We start from the raw sequence: 13,654 nt of genomic DNA on the forward strand, positions 1-13,654 counted from the left end.
TCTGCTCACCAAGATCCTTGATCTTGAAATTGGATTGTAGACATGCCTTAATTTCGAGAATCATGGTTAAATCATCTCATGTGATCAAGAGATCATTTACATAAACCAAAACTATGACAAACTTGCCTTGAGATTGTCTGGTAAATAGAGAATAATCCAAATGACTTTGAACAAAATCGTAGGACAACAAGGCAGAAGATAATTTGAGATTCCACTGCCTAGAGGCCTTTAAGTCCATACAGTGACCTAAGCAACTTACAAACCTATTGAGGACCATTTGACCTGTGAAAATCCTGGGGTAAAGTCATTTACACTTCTTCATCCAAATCCGCTTGCAAAAATGCATTATAGACACCCATTTGATAGATAGTCCAATGCTTGGTTGCAACTATAGCTAGAATACACCTGATAGTTACCATTTTGACTACAGCAGAAAAAGTTTCTTGGTAATCCAAGCCTTCTTGCTGGCTATAACCCTTTGCTACCATTGCCTTGAACCTTTTCACCTCCCATGTATCTTTATACTTAATTTGATACACTCACTTACAACCAATAGCTCTTTTACCTATAGGCAAAGGTCCCACATTCCATGTATTATTAGCCTATAAAGCTTGTAATTCAGCTTGCATAGCCTCGATCTACCTAGGATCTTTGGCAGCTTAGAGTATAGATTTTAGGCTCAACATCAGCAGAGAATTTAGTGAGGAAACTTTGATACCTTGGTGTCAAAGTATCATAGCTTACAATATCAGACAATGGATAGAAAGAAGTATTTGTAGTAGAACTGTGTCCTTTTCCAAGGACAACAAAGTCCTTCAACCAAATAGGTAGTTTAGACACCCTCCCTGATTTCCTTTATGCTGGCTCAGGACCAATAATAGGTGTAGAAAGTGGTAAGTCAATAGTGATGATTGGGGGGTCTGCAATGTCAAATACCTCAGGATCATACGAGTCTATTGCTGATAGTTGGTCAGAGATATGTGGTGGATTAGAAATAGGATCATTTAGTGGAGGAGAAAGGGTAGACACAATTGGAAAAGAAAAGTCCTGATCTGTTGCATGTAAATGAAAAGGAAGTATATGAAAAAAACATCTCTACTAATGAAGATTGTTCTGTGCTGCATGTCATAGAGCTTGTAACCTTTCTGAAAACCCCCATAGCCAAGCAACACAGATGGTATAACTCTAGGACTGAATTTATCTTGTCTAGACAATGTTGTTGCATAGCAGAGACACCCTAGTATTCGCAAATGAGACAATGAAGGCACTTTGTTGTGCATCACTTCAAATGGAGACTTTTTCCCTAAGACAGTAGAGGGAACTGTGTGAATTATATACACAGTAGTTTCCACACAACATCTTCAAAACCTAGGTGGAAAGTGACCCTGAAATTTAATGGCTCTAGCTGTCTCAAGGATATGCCTATGCCTCCTTTCGACAATCTCATTTTGTTGAGGAGAATAAGGGCAAGAACTCTGATGAGTTATCCCATGTGACTTGAACAACTCACCACAAAGATTATTGAAAATTTCTTACCTATAAGCTTTATATTTCCTTTCAAATTGGTTCAAGATCATGGCAATGAAAGATTTAAGCAGAGTAGACACATTAGATTTAACTCGCATCATAAAGACCCAAATCCATCTAGAGAAATCATCCACAAGAGTAAGAAAATAGTTCATTACATCATAGGTTGAGACTTTGTATGGCCCCCAAACATCCATATCTATCAATTCAAATGGTGCAACAACTCTACTGTTACTATGAGAAAATGAAAGTCTAACTTGTCTAGATAATGGACATATGCCATAGTGGTCCAATGTAAGACTACATTTATTCTTCAAAACAGAAATTCTTCTTAGAAATGCCATAGGTGCATGGCCTATCCTCTTGTGCCATAACTCTGAATCTGCCATCTCTCTTACTGCCAAAGATTTCATCTGCTCCTTGACTCCAGCATTACCCTTTGGTCTCAAAATGTAAAATCCTTCTTCTTCCTTACCAATCCCCTTCACCCTATCAATGAAGAGGTCCTGGAAGATAAAGAAGTCAGGATAGAAACTAACAAAGCATTGCAAAGCCTTAGTCATCTTTGAAACTGACAATAATTTGAATTTAAATACTAGTACACACAATACATTTTTAATGAGATCACTTCTTGTCAAGTTGCAATTTCCTACATGAGTAATCTGAGTCGAATCTTTAGTAGACGTTTGAACATGTCCCAAGTTTCCTACTTTAGTAGCCTTAACCAACAATTGTTAATTACCTATCATATGATTAGTAACCCTTGTGTCTACTATCCAAGTAGGACTAAAATCAGAAGCAAACAAAGAAATACCTACCATGTGTGCACCAGGTTCACCAACTAAAGTTTTGTTCAACAAATTGAGGATATTTAGTATGGCTCAGGGGTGAAGACTGGTGCTATAATAGGTGTGAGTGGACGAGGAGTAGAAGCAACATTTCCATCTGATTGTGCCAAGTTTCTGCTCGGTATAACACCTTTCTTTTTTTTTTTACTTAAAATTAGTAGGGTACCCTATGATTTTATAGAATTTTTTCTTAAAATGATATTTCATGTTGCAAAAGTCACATTCATTAATTTGAAATAATTATCCTTGGAATGACCTCGTGTGCGACAGTAATCACACTCCAGATTATAATTCTTCTTCCCCTGCCTTGGACCAGAATATTTAGTAGTAAATAGGGTAGTATGCTCCATATTTTTAGTCAATGCACAATGCCCTCCTACGACCATTCTTTGACTCTCATCTTGAAGCAACATTGCATATGCTTGATTAACATTAGGAACATGTGATTTTATCAAGATCTGGCTGCGTGTCTGGCTATATATGTCATTGATACCTATAAGAAATTGTAACAATTGTTGGTATTGTAAATGATAAGCATATTCCTTGGATTTTGCACATTTACAAGAAGGAGGGGGCATCAATGGATCATATTCATCCTATAGGTCCTTTACTTTAGAATAATACACAGAGATGGATGAAGTACCTTGTGTTAAGATAAAAATTGCCTTATCCAGATAAAATATGCGAGAAGTTGTCACCTTATCAAAGCGCTCTCGCAGGTCCTCCCAAATAGCATAAGCACTAGAATGCAACAGAAGTCTACTAAGCAAATCATGACTAACATTAGGCATAATCTATGATTTCACTATCGCATTACAGCGACCTAGTGATTAATAAAATTCTATCCATAAGTGTCCCGCGTGATAATGCCTTCAACAAAACCAAGTGTATTCCTAGTCAGCAAAGAAACTTCCATGGCCTGTCACCATAGAGTATAATTCTCCATTCCAATGGGGGCATCCCAATCGAAAACGAGCTTGGAGCATCCAAAGCATGAAAAAATAGTGGGTGATTGTGGTTAATCACAATCACATTTTGTGCAGTTGCGTCATCGGTTGCCATGAAAAATTAGGGCTCAAAACACACAAAAAACTCAAATTCACCAGAAAGTACCCAAGGAATCTTTTGATTTTCAACTGTCGTCGGAGAAAATCCCTAGATTCACTCAATTAGGGCCATGATACCATGTTAAATCTCCACTAATCGATGAATTGAGTAATTCAATTGAGCTCACAAATGAATAAGATGAGAGAATCATGAATAAGAAGTTGAAATCAGAAAGCAGAACTTTGATAAAATGAATCGTGTATCTAAATGCGGAGCTATAAGTCCTTTATATAGGAGAGCCTAATATATTTACATTTAAGCTAATGACAGCTGGATAACAGTTGTGACTAACGACCTCTTAAGTTAGTTAACATTGTTACAACTAACTAAAATAGTAAAGTACACCATGGTTAACTAACCATAGTGAAGGTTGTCAATTCCTCTACATCAATAAGACAAGTATCAGTTTGTAGGGAGGTATAGTGTAACGACCTGACCGGTCGTTTTGAGCAGTTGCACTTTGCTCAGTTATTTGAGGGCATGAGTAGCTCCGTATGAAGTATTATGACTTATGTAAATCATCGGTTTTGGTTTTCAGGTTATTTGGAATTGATTTGGAAAAATGATTCTCAGCTAGAAGTTTTAAATTTAAAAGGTTTGACCAAGTTTTGACTTTCTAGAATTTGACCTCGGATTAGATTTCTGATGGTTCCTTTAACTCTGTTGGGTTATTTTGGACTTAGGAACGCGACCGGATTGTGATTTGGAGGTCCCTAGTAGAATTTGGCTTTAGATAGCAAATGTTGGAATTTTGAAAAGTTTGACCGGGAGTGAACTTTTTGATAATGGGGTCGGATTCTGATTCCGAAAGTTCGATCAGGTCCATAATGTCAAATGTGACTTGTGTGCAAAATTTGAGGTCAATCGGACGTGATTTGATAGGTTTCAGCATCGGTTGTGGAAATTTGAACTTTCAAGTTCATTGATTTCGAATTGAGGTGTGATTCATCGTTTCGATATTGTTATGTGTGTTTTTAGGCCTTGAGTAGGTCCATGTTATGATATGAAACCTGTTGGTATGTTCGAACAGGCTCCCGAGGGGCCCGGGTGAGTTTCAGATAGGTTTGGGTTGTGTTGCGCTCGTTTTTTTAATGTTTCGACGTCGTTTTTCAAGCATAAATAGTACTACATTAAGAAAATGAGCTCTGATTTCTTTTTTATTGAAGCATTAGATCCGTATCGTAATTATGGAGCCATAGCAAAAAGAATCGTCGAATTTGAACATCATATAAGGATTTTATGATCATTTTACTAAGAATTGGGTTGCCGGATTTTTCAGATTAATTATGAAATTGTCACTGAATTCATATTTAAAAATCTGCACTATTTTCAAATATTAAAACCTGTTATAAATAGAATTTTATTTATAATGAATGTTTATATTTTAGAGAGATTTTAGGGATTTTACTTGGTGGCTATGTCACTTTTCCCCTATAAATAGTGGGGTTCTATTCCATTGTAATTGATCTCAAATCAATAAGAATTCTCTCTTTATACTTTTCTCTGCAATACTCTTCTTTTCTTTTATTGATTCATAACACGTTATCAGTACGAGACTCTAACCAATTGAGTAGAAGTTTGGGTATTGAGTATAATGATTGTCAATTGTTCTATGAACTTCCTTCACGATTAAATTCTAGATTTAAGGTAAGTATTTTATCTTATTTTCTCTTTTAGATTCTTGAAATTCTATAATTTGATTTTAAATACAAGGAAAGACAATAAATTTTGATTATAACTCTAATAGAGTTTGTAAGAAATTATAACCACCCAAAGTGGTAAAATTTTTATGCCTTGCCATGATCAAATTCATGTATGATTGTGGGCAAAAACATTAAAAACCCCGTCCCATTGAATTTGCTTCATTCTCGTTCCGTTAAGAGAATATGGTAGCAATATGTAATAAGTTTGAAAGATGACAAAATTATTACCATAAAGATATCAATGGATGTGGATGTGGTAATAGATGAAATTATAATCGTCATCATTGTGGTAATGATAATAATAAGAATTCTCAAAATAATCCTTCACTCTGTAAAAGTAATGTTTGTCATCGATTTGACATGAGATTTTATAAATCACATATAGATGATTATGGTTCATTCTGTGAATGTGACAACATGTGATTTACGAGTACATATTCATTCTTGGAAGAATATGAACGTGCTAGTAGTAGTGAATATACCACACTCACCTCTAGAAGGAGGTTTGAAATGGAATAAGAAAATAATTTCATTATTATGGCATGAATAGTCATTGATCACGTACCTATTGTGATTAGCCAAAATATTATGGCAATGCGATTATTGCATGGCAAAAAAAAGTGAGAGAAGCAACATATTTGACCATGACCATAATGGTATAACTTTCTCCTTGAAAGAAATATTCACCATATGGATGTTAATGAATATGTGGTAGTACAAAATTTGCTGAAAGCTCTGGAAGAGCCAATTATACAATTTTGGAGAAATAAAATTAATTATCAATAAGGTATTGTGTTGTAGTAAGTCTCAAAAAAAACTTAATTAAGTTTCTAAAGTATTCGCGAAAGCGGTTGGTTATATTGAGACTATAAATAAAGGAAAGATTTAATATCTTCTATTACTACAACTTGTATCGGGGTAATATGCATGCGAAAAGTTACCCGCTTTATTCTCCAGTTTGTACTACACAAATAAAAGAATACCATACTAAGTGGATGTTTATTGATATAAAAAACCCATATCATAATAAACTTGGAGTTTATTGGTAATTGCATACATCATGGTGTAAACTTGAATTTTATCAATATTGATAATTTATTCAGTTGGCATAATTGGTTTAGCCATGTTAATTTAAGTATGATGTACAAAAATAAAAGTGTGACGACCCGGCCAGTCGTCTCATGAGCTGCCGCTCCGTTTTCTCTATTTCTGCTTTACTATACTTTAATTATCCGTGTTATGTGGTATCGGGTTGGTCAGATCGAGTTCGGAAGGATTTGGCAAGGTTTGAGACACTTAGTCTCTTTAGAGTAAGTTTAAGTTGAAAAAGTCAATCGGATGTTGACTTATGTGTTAGAGGGCTCAGATGTGAGTTCCGATGGTTCGGTTAGCTTCGGGAGGTGATTTGTGGCTTAGAAGCGCGATCGAAATGAATTTTTGGAGGTCCATAGTAGATTTAGGCTTGAATTTGCGAAGTTGATATTTTGGCGATTTCCAGTTGATAGGTGAGATTTTGATATAGGGGTCAGAATGGAATTTAGAAAGTTGCAGTAGCTTCGTTATGTCATTTGGGATGTGTGTGCAAAATTTCAGGTCATTCGGACGTGATTTGGTTGGGTTTTTGATCAAAAGCGTATTTCAGAAGATTTTAGAAATTTAGGCTTGAATCCGATGTGTTTTGGGTGATTTGAAGTTGTTTGAGGTGTTTTAATGATTGGAACAAGTTTGAATAAGATTTTAGGATATGTTGGTGCCTTTGGTTGAGGTCCCGGGGGCCTCCGGTGAGTTTCGGGTGGTCAATCGGATCATTTGAAGTTGGAAAAGATTGCAGAAAATGTTGTTTAGCTGTTGCAGGGATTTTTCCTTTCGCGTTCGCGAGTGGAGCCTCGCATTCATGAAGAGGCAGTTGAGGATTGAAAGAATTAAGCCTTCGCGTTCGCGAGAAGGTCTTCGCGTTCGCGGAGGGCTGGCAAGTGGTGCATCGCGTTCGCGAGAAGGTCTTCGTGATCGCGTAGAGGAAATTGGGTCAGATGGGTTTGAGGTTCAGTGTTCATCGCGTTCGCGTATGAGTGAGCACGTTCGCAAAGTTTAAGGTGGACGAAGCATCATGTTCGCAATGGTCATTATGCATTCGCATAGAGGAAAAGTTGGTCAACGCGAGTTTGTGCTTCGCGAATGCGTGGGTTACCGCGTTCGTGAAGAAGGAAATATAGGCCTGGGCAGAATGTTTTTAAGTCGTCTTGTTCGCGATTTTGGGGCTTATTTCACCCATAGCTGCTCGTTTTTGGAGATTTTTGAAGGAAATTGAAGAGGGATTCAAGTGGAATCATTGGTAGGTAAGATTCTTGGACTAAAAACTCGATTATTACGTGAATTCCACCTAGAAAATCATGAAAGCTAAGCCTAAAATTGAAGAACTAGGGCATGAGAAATTGGACTTTTGATTGGGGATTTGGAGGACCATTTGGGGTCGGATTTGAGAACTTTTGATATGTATGAACTCGTGGGAAGATAAAGAATCTAATAATGTAAAAATTTCTGAGTTTCGAGAAGTGGGCCCGGGGCTCGGGTTTTGCTAATTTCGGGATTTGTGCCCTTTATTGATTGTTTTCGCTTGGGCTTTGTTCCCTTAGCATATTTTGACATCCTCGTTCTGATTTTAGATAGATTCGACGCGCGTGGAGGCCGATTCGAGGGGCAAAGGTGTCGCGAGCTAGAGATTTAGCCGGTTCGAGGTGAGTAATGATTGTAAATGATGTTCTGAGGGCTTGAAACCCCGGATTGCACATCGTAATGCTATATTGAGGTGAGACACACGCTTGATGGCGAGCATGAGGTCGTGCACTATTGGGGATTGTGACTCGGTCCGTCCCGATTGATGATTTTACCGTGTATTTGATTGAAAACTATTTGCTATCATCATTATTTGGGCTGAATGCCACATTTGGGCCTAGGGCCAACTATTTGAACCCTTCAGGGCTATTTATTGATTTTCCTCATTGTTTTGACTTATTACTTGATCTTAGTCATGCTATCATCATTGTTTTGGACTGAGAAACACCATTTTACTATTGCCCGAGAGGCTTGTGATGATTTTTGACTAAGTAAGGCCGAGGGCCTATATTGTGAGGAAACACTGATACTGATTTAAGGATGAGGGCCTGAGATATATATGCGCCACGAGGTGACTTGATTGATATGAGGCCGAGGGCCTAGATTTGATGCCACGAGATGGCTTGTTATTGCGCTTGGGCCGTAAGGGCCCCCTCCAGGAGTCTGCACACCCCCAGTGAGTGCGGGTAACCATTGTGATGTGAGATTGAGCCCGATGGGCTGGTATTGTTCTGAGATTGAGCCCGAGGGGCTGGTACTGTTCTGAGATGTTGCCCGAGGGGCAGATTTTGCTGATACTGTGCCCAAGGGGAGAACTTCTATTTGTTTACTTTATCCTAATTATCTGTCAATTATCTGTTTACTAGTTGAAAGAGTATTTTATTTGATTTTACTAGTTTTACTGTTGTTAAGTGATTTTACTGCTTCATATAGAATGCCTTGTGCCTTACGTGTGTTCTTACTTTCAGTCATTATTTACATTTGTTACTCACTTAGTTGGAGTACTCACTTTACTCTCTACACCCCTATGTGCAGATTCACGAGTTGCTGGTTCTGCTCCGGAGTGCTGATTTCCTCCAGTTCCAGGCGGGCCTTTCGGAGATTACGAGGTAGTTGTTGACGTCCGCAGCCCCGTGTCTCTACTCCTCTAGCACTTTTGTTCCTTTTCAAACATTTATAGTAGTTCATGACTTTAGCAAACTTGTATTATGGCTCATAGATGCTTGTGACTTGTGTCACCCCGGTTAGGGCTGTGTTGGGTTGTACTTTCGCACTTTATTAGCATTATTCGCTACTTAGTATTGCTATATCATGTTCTAGACTGCCTTTATGTTATTTAACTGTTTAAAAAGTGAATTGTGTTTAACGATGGTTAGACCAATTGTATGAATGGTAACGATGCTCAAAATATATGTATATGTTTAACAGCGTGGATTCAACAGGAAGACTCTCACTTAAACCCCATTCTAAAGTCCTTTTAAAATGCAAGATGCTCATACACGAGCAAAAGAAGAACTAAGTGACAACTCTGAAATCATTGGACTAACACATATCACACTAATTAGACTAAGAGTCACAGTCCTCACATATTACAATAAGTCTAAAAACACTCTTGAATCAATTATTAAAACAAAGTCCAAATCCAGCACTTAAACCAAATGTTATATCAGGGAATGAAGTATGCAAAATAAGCTAGACTAGAAAAACATGACTAAAAATATGACAGAGTCAAGCAGTACTCAACAACAGGGACTAATGTTTGTCATTTAACTTCAGCTTGGTTTACATATCTTCATACAAAAACTCAATCAGGCTTCATTTCCAGTCGCAGTTCAAAAGAGTACCTGGTGCAATTTAGAGCAAAAGAAAGAGTGAGAAGATCAGCAGCAGAAACAGATGCACTTTTAGCAGGTCAACACAGCAAAAACCAGGTCCATTAAGCCATTTGAACACCAGATAGTGCAGAAAAACCTTTTCAAACTCCTTAACTACTGCTACTGTGAGATTAAAAACCAATTTCCAGTAGTCTTTTGAATTAGAAAAATGCAGAGAATTTTTTTCCTTTTAGGGTGTGACCGTGTCTGTTAAATAAAGGAAAAGCCTTATTTATAAGGTAGGTGTGTGTCTGTTGTGTGCCTTCCAAGGAAATGTAATGTGATTTTCCCAAAATACCCTCACATGACATCTTTTAAAACTGACTTTTGTACATCTGTCCTTTTCTTTCAGATATTTCCATTTTTCAGCCTACTTTCCCTAACAATTTTGGGCAGCTGTCCATTTATGAAGCTTCCCAATCGGTTATTAAAAGATTCCCCAGGTTAAACAATCCCCAAACTACCCCTGAAGTTCCTAATTATTCAACTAACACCCTGAAAATTCTGAATAATCACAAGCAACAAACAAACAGGCTAATATCTTCAAATGGATTGAAAACAAAGGAACTTCAAAACAACTGTTGAATCAAATTAATCCATGAAGAACTAGTCTGCTACAAGACCTTAAAATGGAATTTTCAGAAATGCTAGAAAATTGATGATTCTAAACATGCTTGAATGAACCAACAAATACAACTACGCCTTGAATTAAACCTAAGACCTTTCTCACACAAACATGAACTCAGAAAATTTAATGCAAACGGCGAACTACACTTGACTAGCCTTAATGTTTCAGTTCCAGAATCACTTAACAATCATAAAATAAAACCTAACTATTGATCGACCAACATAAACTAAAAAAGCAGAAAGAAGGAAACCTCATGAATTGAAACCAAATTAAACTCACACCCCATGAAACCGATTGTCATTAACAATTAGGCGTATAAACTAACTAATGAACTTATAGCCAGAAACATCATGCAGTCAAACAAGAACCAAACCTTCTGAAGAAAGAAACCAAAAAGAAAAAAAGAGGAGAAGATCAAAAGGAAACCAATCGACATAAAGGAAATTACCCCAAACCTGGCTTCAAGCAAAAACCCGTATGAACTCGAATAGCCCTTTTATAGAAGAAAATGAACCTTCGACTGTCATTTATCAATTGTCCTTAACAAAAGACAAACGATTAATGATGGTTTAGGTTCACTCGACCTTGCTGAACCAGAAAAGAACATAGGCGAGACCTAGGGCTTTCCAGACCCCTGCTCCACCATTGACAAGCTAATTTGATGGGAACCAAGAATGTGTTTGGAGTGGGAAAGAAGTGAGGGGTCATCTGGTGTGAACTTGGGTAGATTTGGGGTTTTTAGGATTTTTAGGTCTTGGATTCAGATTTGAAATTCGAGCACTTGTGGGGGGATTCGAGGGAAGTTATGTTAAGATTTGGAATAGGGAGGGTGAAAGGGTTCTGGGTGTTAAGATGGTGGTGATTGGAGTGGTGTAAGGCGTCGTCGCCGGTGGAGGCGGATGGAATTTGAGGGCGGCGTCTCTAGGGTTTGAGAGAGACAGAATGAGGGGGAGGGTTCGTTCAGACAGTTAAATACTTAGGGGAGGTCAAGTTCCGGTCCATTGGATCAGTGTGATCCAACGGTTGAGATGGAGGGGTTCCGAAACGGCATCGTTTAGTTGGAAAGTGGGGCTGGACCGGGTACTGGCTGGGTTTGGGCCAGATTGAGACGGGTTTGATGCGAAATTATCTGGGCTGATGCGAATTTGGCCCAAAAACCACCTTCTTAATTCTTTTCCTCTTAATTTCAATTGCTTTCTTTTCTTTCCCTTTTTTTTTTCAAATCAAATTAAATCCTAAATTAACTCTTAAACTAAATTAAATTCATAAATTAAACTAATTACTCAACATAATTTTTACGACAATTAATTATTTCCCAAATTAAAAGAAACTACAAAATTCAAAGTTAAAAAGTTAAAACAAAATGAGTTATTTTTCTATTTTTTTTGTAAAACAACTAAATTACTAACTAATTCCAAAATGCCAAATTAAATCTTAAATGCAAATGCAATATATTTTTGTATTTTTCATGAATTTAAATAAGACAAACGTGCACAGACAAATGCATATAGTTAACAAAAAATGCTACAAATATCTATGAAATTGTAAATAATGGAAAAATTTATTTTCTTGAATTTATGGGAGTAATTCATATAGGGCAAAAATCACGTGCTCATAGGGTTTAATTGGCTGGCCTTGTCTTCACGAGAGGCGCCATCACGATCGAGTTCGGGTTAGGGTCGTGACAAGTTGGTATCAGAGCCTAAGTTACATAGGTCTCATGATTCATGAGCAGGTTTAGTAGAGTTTCGCAGATCGGTACGGAGACGTCTGTATTTATCCTCAACAGGATGCAGAACCTTTAGGAAAAAGCTTCATATTCTTGAAATTCTTGTCGTGCGAACTTGTTGATACGAGTACTAAACTTCTGTTATTCTATTCTCTCACAGATGGTGAGGACACGCACTACCGGACAGGATGGATGAGCACCAGTGCCATCTGCTGTGGCCACCAGAGGTTGTGGATGCGGTCGTGGTCGTGGTAGAGGCAGAGTAGCGAGGGCAGCACCTGTGGATCCACTAGCTGCCCCAGCTCAGGATCAGGCTCCAGCTATGGATGCTCCAGCAGCACCAGCTATGCCCATCGTGATTTCGGGTCTTCAGGAGGCCTTGGCACAGATCTTATCAGTTTGCACTGGCCTGGCTCAGGTGGTTTCAGCTAAAGGTGTTTAACTGGCCGGGTTGACCCATAACCGGCCCGGTCCAGACCGGTTAAAACCAGAACCGGACCGGCCCGGTACATAGGGGGCCGGGTGGGGCTGGGTAGGAGGGGTAGATGGGGTTGATCCGTTTAAATTTTGGTAACGGTTAACCGGACCGGTCAAACCCGGTCCATGTGAACAGTACCGTGTACCGGTTAAACCGGCCCGGCCGGCCCGATACAATATTTTTTTTGCTTTTTTTTTTTAATTTTTTGAATTAAGTGGGGCCCACTAACCGTTGGCAATGGTAAGACCTGGCAGGGATCCGTTGCCCAACGGGTTAATTGCATTAATAGCCTCTTTTTTCTTTCAAATTTAACCTTTTTTCAATTTACAAAATTGACCTTCTCTAAAACTATAAATGCACCCCCTCTTCTTCATTTCTTCACTCAACTCTCATTTCTCAATCTCAATTTCTCTCATTCTCCAATTTTCAAGATTTCAAGTCTCAATCTCAAATTCTCAAATCTCAATTCAATTTAAATCATGCCTCGTACTTCTAGAGTGCGCTCATATGTTTGGCAACACTTTGAGGTGGTAGAAGAAAATGAAGAAGGTCAGAAAGTAAAGTGCAAGAACTGTGGTCAAGTCTTAAATTTTCGTTCAGAGTCTGGCACAGGCAGTTTAAGGAGGCATATCAAGTATTGTCTTGAGCGTCCTCCGGAAATTCGTATTTAAGATTTTAAGACAATTTGTGTTATTTTAAAATTATTAGACGTATTTATGCTTAATGTTTTAGTTTGTTAGATTAATTTGAAGTATTGTTAATTTATTATGCATGAAAATTTAGTTTTACTATTTTTTGTTAATTTACTTTTTAAATGCAAACTTTAATTTTGAATTTTGAAATAAATGTAGCACTTGCAATTTATATTAATACTTTTGTATTAATATAACTTGTAATCTTTAAATTAATACAAAGTATTAATATAACTTACAATAGTTATACAAAATACAAAAAAAATAAAAAATACACTAAACCCGGCCCGGCCCGACCCCCTCAACCCGTAACCCATACGGTTCAATTTTTACCCGGATGAACCCGAACCCGTTAAACCCGTTAAGCTCGAACCCGTAACCGGCCCGAATCGTAACCCGTACGGGTCCAAAAAATAGCAACCCGGCCCGGTCCACCCGTTTAACACCCTTAGTAT

The sequence above is a fragment of the Nicotiana sylvestris genome, chromosome 6 (assembly GCF_000393655.2).
Source record: "Nicotiana sylvestris chromosome 6, ASM39365v2, whole genome shotgun sequence".
Taxonomy (NCBI): domain Eukaryota; kingdom Viridiplantae; phylum Streptophyta; class Magnoliopsida; order Solanales; family Solanaceae; genus Nicotiana; species Nicotiana sylvestris.